The sequence below is a fragment of the Pyrus communis genome, chromosome 11 (genome assembly GCF_041283825.1).
Source record: "Pyrus communis isolate YQ-2024b chromosome 11, ASM4128382v1, whole genome shotgun sequence".
NCBI classification, from domain to species: Eukaryota; Viridiplantae; Streptophyta; class Magnoliopsida; order Rosales; family Rosaceae; genus Pyrus; species Pyrus communis.
The window spans coordinates 7,810,572-7,823,963 of record NC_142575.1 but is presented as its reverse complement, the minus strand read 5'-3'; the positions used below and the strand labels follow the sequence as shown (position 1 = coordinate 7,823,963).

The 13,392-nt window shown below is 35.6% G+C and overlaps 1 pseudogene; it reads left to right on the top strand.

The window, feature by feature from the left end:
• Positions 1-1,346: 1,346 nt before the first annotated feature.
• Positions 1,347-2,205, top strand: LOC137743827 (zinc finger protein ZAT12 pseudogene; annotated as a pseudogene).
• The last annotated feature ends 11,187 nt before the right edge of the window (positions 2,206-13,392 follow it).

Genomic DNA, 13,392 nt, shown 5'->3' with positions numbered 1-13,392 from the left:
AATGACTTGGCACCATGTGTCAATTTGGACCCACTTAAATATTAAAAAAAATTAAAAGTTAAAATTTTTTTTTTTCCCTTCCTCTTCCTTTCTTCCTTTGTCTCTCTTGAAAACCCGACAACCACCAACCTTTACCCACAACCCAACCCCGTGAGCCGTCGGAAATGGGTCCCAATCAGAGACCAAGAGAGAAAAATGACAGCCACCGCCGACCACAATGCAGAGCCTCCCCGCCCAATTCCCAACAACCCATCGGTTGCGTCGGCACTTCTGTCTCACTTGCTTTAGTGAGAGATCATCGGCTTCGAGGAGCAGCGAGAAGAAACAATTTTTAGGTTTTCGAGCGAGGCGGCGTCAGGTCGGGGCGAGTGGTAACCGGTTCCCGTTGATGAAGAGGACCGGGTTGCAGTAGTCGAAAGGTGTTGATGCTGAGGCTAAGAGATTTGTGGAACATAGCAAGAAAGGAAGAGGAAGGAAAAAAATTAATTTTTTAACATTAAATTTTTTAAGTTTTTAATTTTTTAATTTTTTAAGTGAGTTCAAATTGACACGTGGGGCCAAGTCATTGTCCATCTAAGCGTCACGTCATTAGTTAACGGAAGTTTTAATGGAAACTTAACAGATGTATGAAAGTGTTCTAAAATTTTAACTTTAGATACCAGACTTGAATGAAAAAAAACTTGATGTATGAAATGTTGAAAAACCAAGAAACTTGTAGTAAACTGAGATTAGCCCAAATAGATATTTTTTAAATTAAAGGGTATTTTTGTCTATATTTGATAAATTACATTATCATAGATTTAATACGAAAATAAATACTCTATTTTCACAAAAAAAATAATAACAAATACTCAATTTATTATAAATTGTTCATGAAAAACTACAGTATTAAATATTAAAAATTTATAAATACTTTACCACTCAACTTTCCGCACACCTGCATTTAAAACTTATTTGTAAACCCCAAAGAGATTATGAAAAAGAAAAAGACTAGGTTATGTTGGACACGCGCCTTGGATGCGTGTGACCATGGATACAGAGTAAACGACCTAGAACGTTGGGTAAATTCCAGAGTTTTGACCAACAAAAATATAACATTCCAGAGTTCCAACCGATCGCCTCAACAAAACGACCGCTTCGGGAAGCCTTAGTACAGCAACGCGGTGACGCCATCGGAACCTAATACTGACGGCGCTAATCACAATCACAACTCAAATTTAAAACACTTTAACAAAATTATCCAAACTGTTCCGTTACTTAACCCCCAAGACTTCCACCACTTCGCTTACTCCGTACGCCACAAGGCTGCAAAACATGCCTCCCTCCTATAAATACGTCCCCTCTACCTTCCCAACTCTCATTCCATCCACTTCGAGCATCAGCAAGAACAACCTTAAAAGTTTCGAAAACACACACACAAATCTCATCCACTTCCAAATCTTTCCTTTCCAGCTTACTTCTTCGCTTCGCTCCTGCGAGCTGAACCCTAAACCCGAAACCTTAAACCCGTCAGCCATGAAGAGAAGCAGGCAAGACGAGACCTTAGACTTGGTCAATTGCCTAATGCTTTTGTCCAGGGAACCCGATTCCTCCCCAATCAAACACGAGAACACGAAAAAAGACCGAGTTTTCGTATGCAAGACGTGTAATCGGGAGTTTCCCTCGTTCCAGGCCCTCGGAGGCCACAGAGCGAGTCACAAGAAGCCGAAGCTGATGCCCGGTGGGGCTGCCAACCTTTTACATTTGGCACAGTCGCCGGGGTCGCCGGTTAAGCCCAAGACGCATGAGTGCCCGATTTGCGGGCTTGAGTTTGCGATTGGGCAGGCGCTTGGGGGACACATGAGGAGACATAGGGACGTCATTCAAGCTGCGGCTGTTCGGACTCAGACGTCACCGCCGATGCCGGTTTTGAAGAAGTCGAATAGCAGCAAAAGGGTGTCATGCTTGAATCTGGACTTGAATTTGGATTTACATTTGGCACCACCGGGTTATCACCAATATGATTTGACGAAGCTGCAGTTGATTTCTTAATTTGTTACATGTTTAATTTATATTTTTCTTCCTCCGTTGGCGTTGACATACATATAGTTTTAGTTTTGATGTATATTTATTCCTACAGATAATAGTCAGATTTTTATCTTTTATTTTCTGATTCGATGTTTATATTGAAATATAGAAGAGGTATTGGATTTGTTTTCGTGATCATTTGGGAACATATTTTGTTCTTAATTTTATGAGACTTTGTATTCTATATTTCGTAATACTTATGCTATATTTGCATTCTTTGTTTTTTAATTTTGTATGTATATTTCTAATTGGGATGATTTTTTTTAAAATTATTATTATTCAGAAAAGGCAGACAATTTGAAAATTTTATAATAATTTAAAAGATGAATTTTAAACTCATGATGCATGAGTAGAACTGTCACATCCCAACTCAGGCCCCCATCATATTCCGGGCTTGACTTCACTGTAGCACGATATTGTCCACTTTGGGCCCCTACCACACCCTCACGATTTTGTTTCTAGGAACTCACACGAGAACTTCCTAGTGGGTCACCCATCTTGGGAATGCTCTCGCTCCCAACTCGCTTAACTTCGGAGTTCCGATGGAACTCGAAGCCAGTGAGTAGGAACTCACACGAGAACTTCCCAGTGGGTCACCCATCTTAGGAATGCTCTCGCTCCCAACTCGCTTAACTTCGGAGTTCCGATGGAACCCGAAGCCAGTGAGCTCCCAAAAGGCCTTGTGCTAGGTAGAGATGGGAATATACATATAAGGCTTATAGGATTCACACCCCTGGGCGATGTGGGATGTTACAATCCACCCATCTTAGGGGCCCGACATCCTCATCGGCACACACAGCCAGGGATTGGTTCTGATACCAAATTGTCACATCCTGGCTCGGGCTCCCACCATATCCCGGGCTAGACTCTACCGTAGCACGATATTGTTTGTTTTGGGCCCCTACCATATCCTCACAGTTTTGTTTTTGAGAACTCACACAAGAACTTCCCAGTGGGTCACCCATCTTGGGAATGCTCTCGCCCAACTCGCTTAACTTCGAAGTTCCGATGGAACCCAAAGCTAGTGAGCTCCTAAAAGGCCTCGTGCTAAGTAGAGATGGGAATATACATATAAGGCTTACAGGATCCACACCCTTGGGTGATGTGTGGGATGTTACAAGAACCCTATAGGATGATTTATAAATTATTTTTATAATAAATCTCTATACTTGATGATAATATTAGAAAGGAATCTCAATCATTTTACGTCTCGGATTTAAGTTTCATGTTGTTAAATGTTTTTTTAATGTAATTTAATGTAATTTAATGTTATTTAATATTGTTTAATGTTGTTTAATGTTACTTAATCTCTATTAATTAATAAAACCCTATTTGTCAACCGAAAGAGGGTGAAAAGACAAATTAGTCTTCTATCGCACAAAAAAAATGATGGGCAATAATGTAATTTCACAGGTCCAAATTTTACTTTTTTTTATTGAAGCATCACCTAGAGGTGATGTTAAAATACCTCCAATATTATAAAATAATAAAAAATAATAAAATAAAAAAAACAAAAAACAAAAACCTCCCACTCCCCTCACATTCTCTCTCTCTCCCTCTCCTTCTCATTTTCTAAAAAAATATGTTCATACATACAAAATGTGTAAGTAAATGCTAGTTAATATTAAAAAAAAAAAAAAAAAAAACAGACAATACTTGTATTCGGCTCTTAAGGAAATGAGCTCGCTCCCCACTCTGACATGGACCAATACAATATTGATACATGTTCATTCTTTTAAAAAGAAAAACACAAGAAAAAATAACCTGCACAAACTCGCTCAAGATCTAACGTTGTATATAAGTGCCCAAGTTTATCCGTCCATTGCAATCAACTGTATTTTGCAAGTGAAAAAAAGGCGACACCAAGCCAACAAACTCTCTATTTTGTGAGAGTTTGCATAGGAACGTTTATCATATGCAAGTTTATTTTTGTTCTGAAAATAAACTATTTCATGACTCGAACTTGTGATATTTTAGTCACAAAAAAGTAAACTATATATAAGTTCATTTTATGTGAGCCTTATTAGGAATAGTCCACTCTGTTGAAACAAGTCTAATAATTATGATTCCACGTCATCTTATTGTTACTTTCATTCTTAATTTACCCGTAAGTAACTAATAAATTAATTAGATACTCTTCCTTAATTCTAAGATTAGCTTATTAAATATTATCCTTTCAATTAATTGTAAAAGTTTCGTCTTTTCCTTTAATTTCTCCAACTGATTTCGGAATTCTCTCGATTTTCTTTGCGAGTCTTGCTCTCCTAATGTCCATATTTTTAAGGAACCGTGAGTACCAAATGCATATTAGCCACAAAATTATATTAATTTATATCTAAGACTTAAAATATTTGAAAACTTAGCATCTCCATTTAGGAACTTCCACCACCACTTTTGAGTACTCATTCAAAGGCTTAAAGGAAATCTTTGTGCCCCTAAAAGAATATTGCCTTCAGTGGTAGAGTCCTTATAATAGAATCTCTAACTTTGAAGCTTTTATAATTTTATGTGATAATTTGATTTTTGTTTTTGTTTATGTTAACTTTTTTTCTAATTAATTAAAATCATTAAAAATAGTAAAATCTTCAATCATGATTATGAGCCTCGTTTTCCACTTAAGGTACACATTTTTTGTTTATGTTAACCATATTTTAATTAATTAAAAGCTTTAAAAGCTTCAATCAAAATTGTGAGCCCTGTTTTTTCACTCAAGGTTGTCCCTCTACACTCTCTATATGTAACGACAAACACTATGTATCTGGTAAGTCCCTACACTTTAGGGACTCACTTTCCAATCCATTGAAAGTTTATTTTGTCCCTATATTTATTTTATATACTCATTTTATACGGTGATTGTCTCTATTTAAGAACTCCACTAGAGATGCTCTTAATAAAAGCAAAACAAAAAAAAAATGAATTTTGTAATAGTTGATGAATTTTAAGTTTGTTTTATTTTATTAAGTTGTCAAATATTTTAATCTTTTGGAGCTAAACGTATATACTCTTGTGGCCAATATACATAGGTCCTCAAAATCAAGACCTTAGGAGAACATGACTGTTTCTTTGCTTATCTGATTCTCTTCATCAACTCCTTATCTTTTTTTTCCTTCAAAAATGTTATTTTTACCGTCTAATTGTATCATTTCTCTAATAGAAATAAGACCCATACATGTTGACGGGCCCTACATAACTCTATAAAAGAGATGGTACAAATAGATGACAAGTATATCACTACTCTTTTACTTACTTTTCTTCTTCGTGTCCTCCCTCTCCCCTTTTCTTTTCTAATTCTATCTCCATCTTTCTTTTCTTTTCTTATTATTTTCTCATAATATCTTCTCTTTCTATATGTATTTTTTCCTTCACATATCATATTCTTCCTCATCCATATCCTCTTCCTTTCCTGGGTTTTGTTGGTTTTTCTTATTCTTTTTGTTTTTTTTCTGGTGTATCAGTATGCTGCTCATAATTAAACATGGTATTATCTACCTATAACACATGGTTTTTTTTGTCTACCTCTACCACATATTTTAGTTTTTCTTTGTTTTATACCTCCTTCACAAAGAATATTTGCATAACTTACCTGTATATACATGCATGTGTCTGGTATTATCTACCTATAACACATGGTTTTTTTTGTCTACCTCTACCACATATTTTAGTTTTTCTTTGTTTATACCTCCACAAAGAATATTTGCATAACTTACCTGTATATACATGCATGTGTCAAATTTTCTACCTGCTACATCACAGGTTCACTTTGTAATCTTCCCCCCTCTATTGAAAATCAAATTTAGTTTTCTACCTATATGGTAGGCAGATATTTGAAATTAATTTTATGAAATTAATTTTTGTGTTTGTCCAATAATGTAGCCTATATAGGTTATTATAATTTATACATGCTCTATTTTAATCTTAATATTTTGTCTTTAAAAAAAAAATCCTAGATAATACTTTAGTTTGAGTATTTAAATATGAAAAAAAATTCACATTCAAAATTTGAGTAAATGATACAAAATTAAGTAATTTTAAATATTTTTATCTGAAAGAACAAAATGTTGGAGAACAATTTAGAAATAAACAAAAAATAACAGAATTAAACAGAACTTGATTTCCAATATTTTATTAACCAAATATACTTGATGTGCAGAATGAAATTATACAATAAATACATAAACTAATATAAAAATATCAATGATACTAACTTGATCACAGAAGGTAGAGGCTAACGTAAAAGCTATGTCCTTCGAACAGTATTTTCGTCCCACTCTTGTGCTTGTGGTTCTACAACGTCTGCTCGACCAGGATACAACTACCTAATTCTACAACCCACACTGGATTATAGAACTCTAGCGAATTGCTTTGTGTGTTTACTCTCTGGAAATTTTGTACGGAAGACAAGGAGGGAAGAAAAGATCATCCTCACTTGGATAATGTGATTGCAAATATATAGGCCGTTTCACACCCTTTCAAATACCTGTTTAGTGTATTTGAAAGCACACAACTCTTTCTAATAGCTGTGTCTTTTAATCAAAACGTTTTTTAATTAAAAAACTTAATCCGAAAATTAAAATTAATGAATCTGATTAATTTTAAATTCCAAGGCCCCAAGGGCCGCCCTCATCTTGATTAATTAATATTAATTGTATTTAGGCTATATTATATTCAAGCCTAATCCACACAACATAAGGTCCAAGCCTTCAATCCATTTCCAAATGGTCCAAGTTCTAATTACTAAGAAAAGGGAATAAGCCTTTATAAAGGCTAGTGAAAAAATACTGTTGACCAATGTGGGACAAGAGGGTCTCAAACTCCAACACAAAATTGGTATCAAAACATGTAATTGGATAAATAGACCCAGTCCCAAATTAAAACAACAATGTTTTTTGAACTGAATCCAAAAGCCCTCCAAAAAAAAATACTGCTGCATAGGAATTATTAGTGCCAAGTTGTTCATAATCAATCTCTAGGGTTTTGATTTTGATTCCCAAATCATAAAATCTTTTTTATGACTTCGACAACTGTGAAATTCAATTTGTTGCTTCTGTGCTTCATTTCTGCACATGTATTGAGCAAAAGAGATTCGAAAATGATGGCGCTGGAGACCAGTTGATGGGAGCGTTTATTCCGTGGAATTTCGGCGTAGATTGCAGTGGTAAAGACCTGCTTGGCAATTGGCATCGAGTAACAGTTGGAGAGCAATCGTCTCATGTGGAGTGGCTGGATTAAAAAGACGTTAGAGATTGTATATTTCCTTTTAAAAGAAAGAACATGTATGGATATAGGATTGGTCCTGGTCAAAAGAGGGAACGAACTCAATTCTCTCAAGGAAGAACGAAAGTACTATCTTAAAAAAATATCAAATAAAAAGAGTTAAAATAGAAAATGAATAAGTATTGTAGTACGTGTCGGCTCTTACTCTCCTAGTCATAGGGATTGTTGGATTTGGATCCTCCTGAAGAAAACACACGGTCGTTGGATTTTAATCCAACGGTTACAAACAAGGAACTCTTTAAAATTTATAATAATTGTAACCGTTGGATCAAAATCCAACGGCCCGTGTGCTTTGCTTAGGCTCAGGAGAGAATCCAAATCCGACAATCCCTACGATTAAGAGAGTAAGAGCTGAGCTCAGGAGAGGATCCAAATCTGGAATTGTTGAGCAAAGATGGCCACTCGACCAATAGGCAAAAGTCAGGGGGACATGGTTTGAATTTTTTGATATTATTGTCAGGTACTGTGAGCCTCCTAAGCTCATGAGAGAATCCAAATCCGAGATTCCCTACGACTAAGAGAGTAAGAGCTGAGCTCAGGAGAGAATCCAAATCCTGAATTTTCGAGCAAAGATGCCCACTCGACCAATAGGCAAAAGTCAGGGGGAAATGGTTCAATTTTTTTAATATTATTGTCAGGTAGTTCTTGTGAGGTTATGCCCTGTAACATGTAGTCGTGTCTTATATGGTTCCACTAGCCCTTGGGTATCGTTTGGTATGCAGACGGGACGGGACGGAACGGAATGGGACGGGACGGGACGGGACAGGACGGAACGGAACGGAGCGGGAGCAAAGATGCTCTCGGATGGAAACAAGGAGGAAGAAGAAGGAGACGGCGAGGTTATAATTTTGCGTTCCATGGATGTGGAACGAGTCGTTCCAGGGGGTGAGGTGGAACGAAAATTCACCCAAAACTCGTTCCGTGGAACAACTCGTTCCACCTGTTTTAGGTGCACCAAACGTGGGACGGAACGCCTTGTGCCACTCTGTTCCGTCCCGTCCCACGTACCAAACGGTACCTTGAGGTCTCCAGGAGGAGAATAATCCTTTTATAATTATTCTTTGTCGGTGTAATTAAATGCTGGGATGTAGACTTGTATAAAACTGAATGATTTTAATTTGATGGGTAAATCCTTTTATACATACATCAGAAATCCGTACTACGACAGAATAGAATTCCTGGGAGTAATCTAAATAAACATATACAAGTGATCTACAAATCTCAAGTGATTACAAATTCTAATTAAGGCTTTATTCTATTATGCTTCTTAATTAAAACTTGATGACTTCGTTAATACAATTTGGTTCGAAGTAGGTGAGGCCCTTAGTGAGGATGCGAATCGGTTCATCCATGAAAGAAGGGTAACGAATATCATGACCCATTTTGATCTGTTCATAACAAAATGATAATTGAGCTCAATGTGTTTGATACAAGCATGAACCCAAGATTGTCATATAATGTCGACCGCCAAGGGAGCTCAAGAGTTTCGACACATGTGCGTGGATCATGGTGCAATATTCAGAATCGATGCTGGAGCGAGAAATAATGTGTCGAGAAATAATGTGTTGCTTAAATGAACTTTGAGAAAAGCGATTGAACCTAAGAAATACAAGAAAGCCAGAACTGAACAGACGAGTATTAGCCTAGCCATCCTAGCTAGTCGAACCTGCATAAATAAGGGACGAAAGTAAATATACCAAAGTCAAGATCACCTTTCAGATAACGTAAAAGGCATATTTGGTGGCAATGAGACGTGTATTGGTTAGAGAAGCCCTAAAGTGAGAAACAAGACACACTGCATAAGAAAGACCAAATAGAGTGAGGGCACTGGCGGAGGCACGTGTGGACTAGAGTAGTCCTAGGCCTATCCTAACTTGAAAAAACAAGATTAGTATTATACCAATATCTGCAACCCTTCTCAACGCTTCACACAAAAATCCAATCATTTATCTATCTTTTCATCCAAATCTCATCCCAAAATTAAGTATAATATTTCAAATGGTCATTATCACAAACCAATGATATTAAATTAAAACCCATTATTCACTTTTAATTAAAAAAAAATCGTCTTTCACTCATGCACTGGCAGAGCTATTCCCCGTGTTCTTCTTGAATTTCATATATTTAGCCATTCCAAATCCCAAATGTATTGAATAAAGAACAATAAGGTTTGTGACACTATTATTCTCTATAAAATATTTGTTTCTATTTTATCTTGCCTCTTCCTTGAGTTTTAGGGTTAGAAATTTTTTTAGTAATTTTGCCTATTGAGTTTAATAATACTTCAAGTAGTATAGATGACATCATGCAATGGTTTCAAAATACGAAATTCGTCGAGAATAATTATAATTACTATAAATAGATAAAATTATCTATGCATATGTTAATTTTGACTACTTAATTATTTGGATATATGTTATGATGTTAGCATTAGTAAGTTTATAATCATTATTGGTTTAGTTTTTACTTGTGTGAGGTCTTTCCTCATAAGAAATTCTGGTTCCACCATCAAGTGAGGATGAGGTGCTGCAAGGAGTCAATCAAGTGGTGAAATTCAAAGGGATTCTTAATTAAGAGGTGTGTCATCTTGATTGGAGAGTTTGGGATTTGACGGTCACATGTGTATCACACGGTTTAACATCATGTGATTGCGTTTGAGAAGATCGAGAGCATACTTGGTTTAAGTGAGATAAATAAAGGAGCATTGCCCTTAGTGCCAGTCTCATAGTGACGAGAAATTTTTCGGAGTTCGGTAATATTAGTTGAGCTAGTGTTTCCAACCCATAAGAATCTGACACCTGTTCGTCTATTTTTTGACATATGATAAAAATGATACATGTGTCAATTATTAAATAAGGTTTACTCTTATACATATGCTTTTAAATTCCTACCGTCTGATAGATCAAACGAATAATATCTCACCACTTTTCTCTTTTTTTCTCTCTCGAGTCTCAATGATTTTGAATTCAGATCCTACTTCTTTTGCAAAAAGACAATATTAAGGAGAAATGGATAAAAATTAATGGTTGCTTTTTGGTTATTCCAAAGACTAAAATTGCAGGATTCAACAGTCTTCAAGTTTTGTTTTTGTTTTTGCTATGTATCAAACAACAATTACGAATTCGGTCCTTACCAAAAGTCAGATACAAAGTGAATAAGCAAAAGAAGAATGAAAACATTGAAGCAAATGAGTATCAATCTAATAGGCATAATTTTCATTTCCATAGTTTCTGTAGGAAGTTGTGGTGTTGTATTTTAGTTGACCAGCGACAAGGACGTTGCCGTGTTTGCGCAAAACAAATCTCCAAATCCTAAACCTTATACTAGAATCTAAGGTTGCAGATAATATTTTTCTGTAGAAATCCGTCTTTTGAATTCGGGTTCTGCTGGGTATTGGCTAGAATTTATATCGTACAAAATAATTAAGGTTCACTATACCAGCCCAAGAAGAAGGGTGATGAACAGTCAACTAGTCATTGGATTAGATTAACCTAGAAGCCATTGGATCAATCTTACGTTAGGTGTATATAAGCATAAAAAGTTGTGAAGCATTTATTAACCAAAGTGCCACATGATGTGGTTGATAAAGATGAGACCAACTAGTGGGGAACATTACCTGTCATGCTGATGTGTGTGTACCTGGAACACCAAAAAATTTCTCCATAGTGACAAGGACCAAATTCCTTATATTCACTCTTTGTCAAGAGTGTCAATAAATGACAACATGACAGAGGGAAGCTATATTGCCCGTGAGAACAATATCCTCAACAAAGAGGTAAATGATGAGAAGAACAGCACCACGAGAAGGGATAACAAGATATTGATCGGTCCGACTTCGTCTAAATTCGCGTTGAGCAAGAAACATGCTGAATCGCTGAAACTATGAACAACGATATTCAAAGTATGGATTCTTTTGAAAATTCTATTAACATGGTGTGGATAGCATTACCCTATGTAAATTAGGGTTTAGGGATAACAACAATTTTGATGCAGTTGTTGACTGTTTCAAGTAATTTCCGGTACTTAATTAATTATTCGTTATACTCAGTCTAAAAAATCAGTCTAATTTCTACAATTATTTCAAGCGTAACATTCATGGTCAAAAGGGAACTCCAATATCCATTACACATGAAAAAAGAGATCACAATTTGTAAACTAATATACTTCACTTAAGCTGCTCATTGTTGACTTCTCAGTGTCATTGCATATGTAATCTTGATTGTCATAATATATATATATATATATATATATATATATATTTCTAAAAAAATCGGTAGACCGAAAAAAAAAAAAAAAAAGAGGTCCTTTAGAAGATTACATATGCAATTATGCATCAAGAATATATTATGACAATCAAGATTCAAGAAATCATATATACTTACCCTCGTACTCATTGCTAAATAATGAACCAGGTTGTATCTTAATGTGTTCTTGGTTTTTTCTGCTTGGCTTACATGCAGGAGCACTAGGGTTCCAATTCCATGGCGTCAAGAACGAGTTATCGAATTCCAAGAAGGACGTCAGTTGCTTGTAGTCGATGGAAGATAACAAATTCTTTAGACACGTTAGAAGGGATTCTAATGTGGATTTTTAACAATACGAACTTCTCCATATTGGAATATAATTGTAGTTACTAGATCAACGAGTTTACCATCTGTCGTAGCAATTCATTAGATTAATATCTAATCCATTAAAAGGTTTAATTTTCTTCACATACGTGGATATAGCTACATTGGCTAGAGTGGATGTGTTTTTCCTATATAAGCTTCCGAATTAAAATTTTCTGTCATGAAATTTATTAGTTTAAAGTACGTAAAATATCATTATAAAGAAAAAAAAATCAATTATCTTACATTGTAACAAAAGAAATATTCATTAAGAGAAATCGCAATTTGTGAACTACTACACTTTGCTCCTCGATCTCTATATCCTTGATGGTTTCTCCTTCCTACTACGTTGACTTGCCATAGGTCTCGTTCATTATTCATTCAAGATCACAACCCCTTAAAATCATTGCAGTAAACTCATTGGAGTACGTATACTGATCATGATCATCATCTCTTACTGCAACGAGTTCAGCCTCGTATCCGCGGGTAAAGAATAAACCAGGTTGGAACATAACGTAATCTTGGCTTGTTGTCTGCAAACTTGATTTACTATCACTTGTTGAAGGGCCACTAGGGTTCCAGTTCCACGGCGTCAAGAACGAGTTATCGAACTCCAAGAAAGATGTCAGTCGCATGTAGTCGATGGTTGGTTTATGATCGGCCATTACTTGATCAGCTTCCACAAACTTAGACTCTAGTTGTTCTTGGCTGATTGGTTTATGATCCACCATTACTTGATCAGCTTCCACAAACTTAGACTCTAGTTGTTCTTGGATGATTGGTTTATGATCCACCATTATTTGATCAGCTTCCACAAACATAGACTCTAGTTCTTCGTGTTCCATTCGAGCAGATGATTCAAGTGTCGTGAAACTGATGCAAGACATGTTGCTTGGGGTCTTGTTTGCTTGGTGAAAAGCGAATGAAGGCTTCTAATTTTGCTTTCTTAGAGCTTTGGTGGTTTTGATGAATGAGTGTTTTACCCTATTTATATATGTGGGATAACTCCTAATAAAAAATGGTCTAGGATTTTCAGAAAAGTTCAATCCTAATGGGAGAGGCATTGTAATTCAGAAATATTTCTTAACAATCAAGAAATTATTACACGTTTTATCATATCTATATATAGAAGGCTAATTCCAAAAATCCCTTTTAATTAAAATTTTAAAATAAAAATTTAATTTAAAAATCTACTAACAGAATTAAATTACGCGTGTAATGGATTGTTTTTTTCCTTTAATTTTTAAAATAAAAATACAAAAAAATCTAAATAAAAAATAAAATGAAAAAAACGAAGCCTAATTTGCTAGGGAAGCGAAAGCCAAAAGACGAAACTACACTCGATTAAAGACCGGCCTTGTAATAAACGGCTGTGATTCGTTATTAATCGCACACATGGACGGTGATGATCAAAGTAACCGCGAGTTTCCTCGCATGCGGCCTC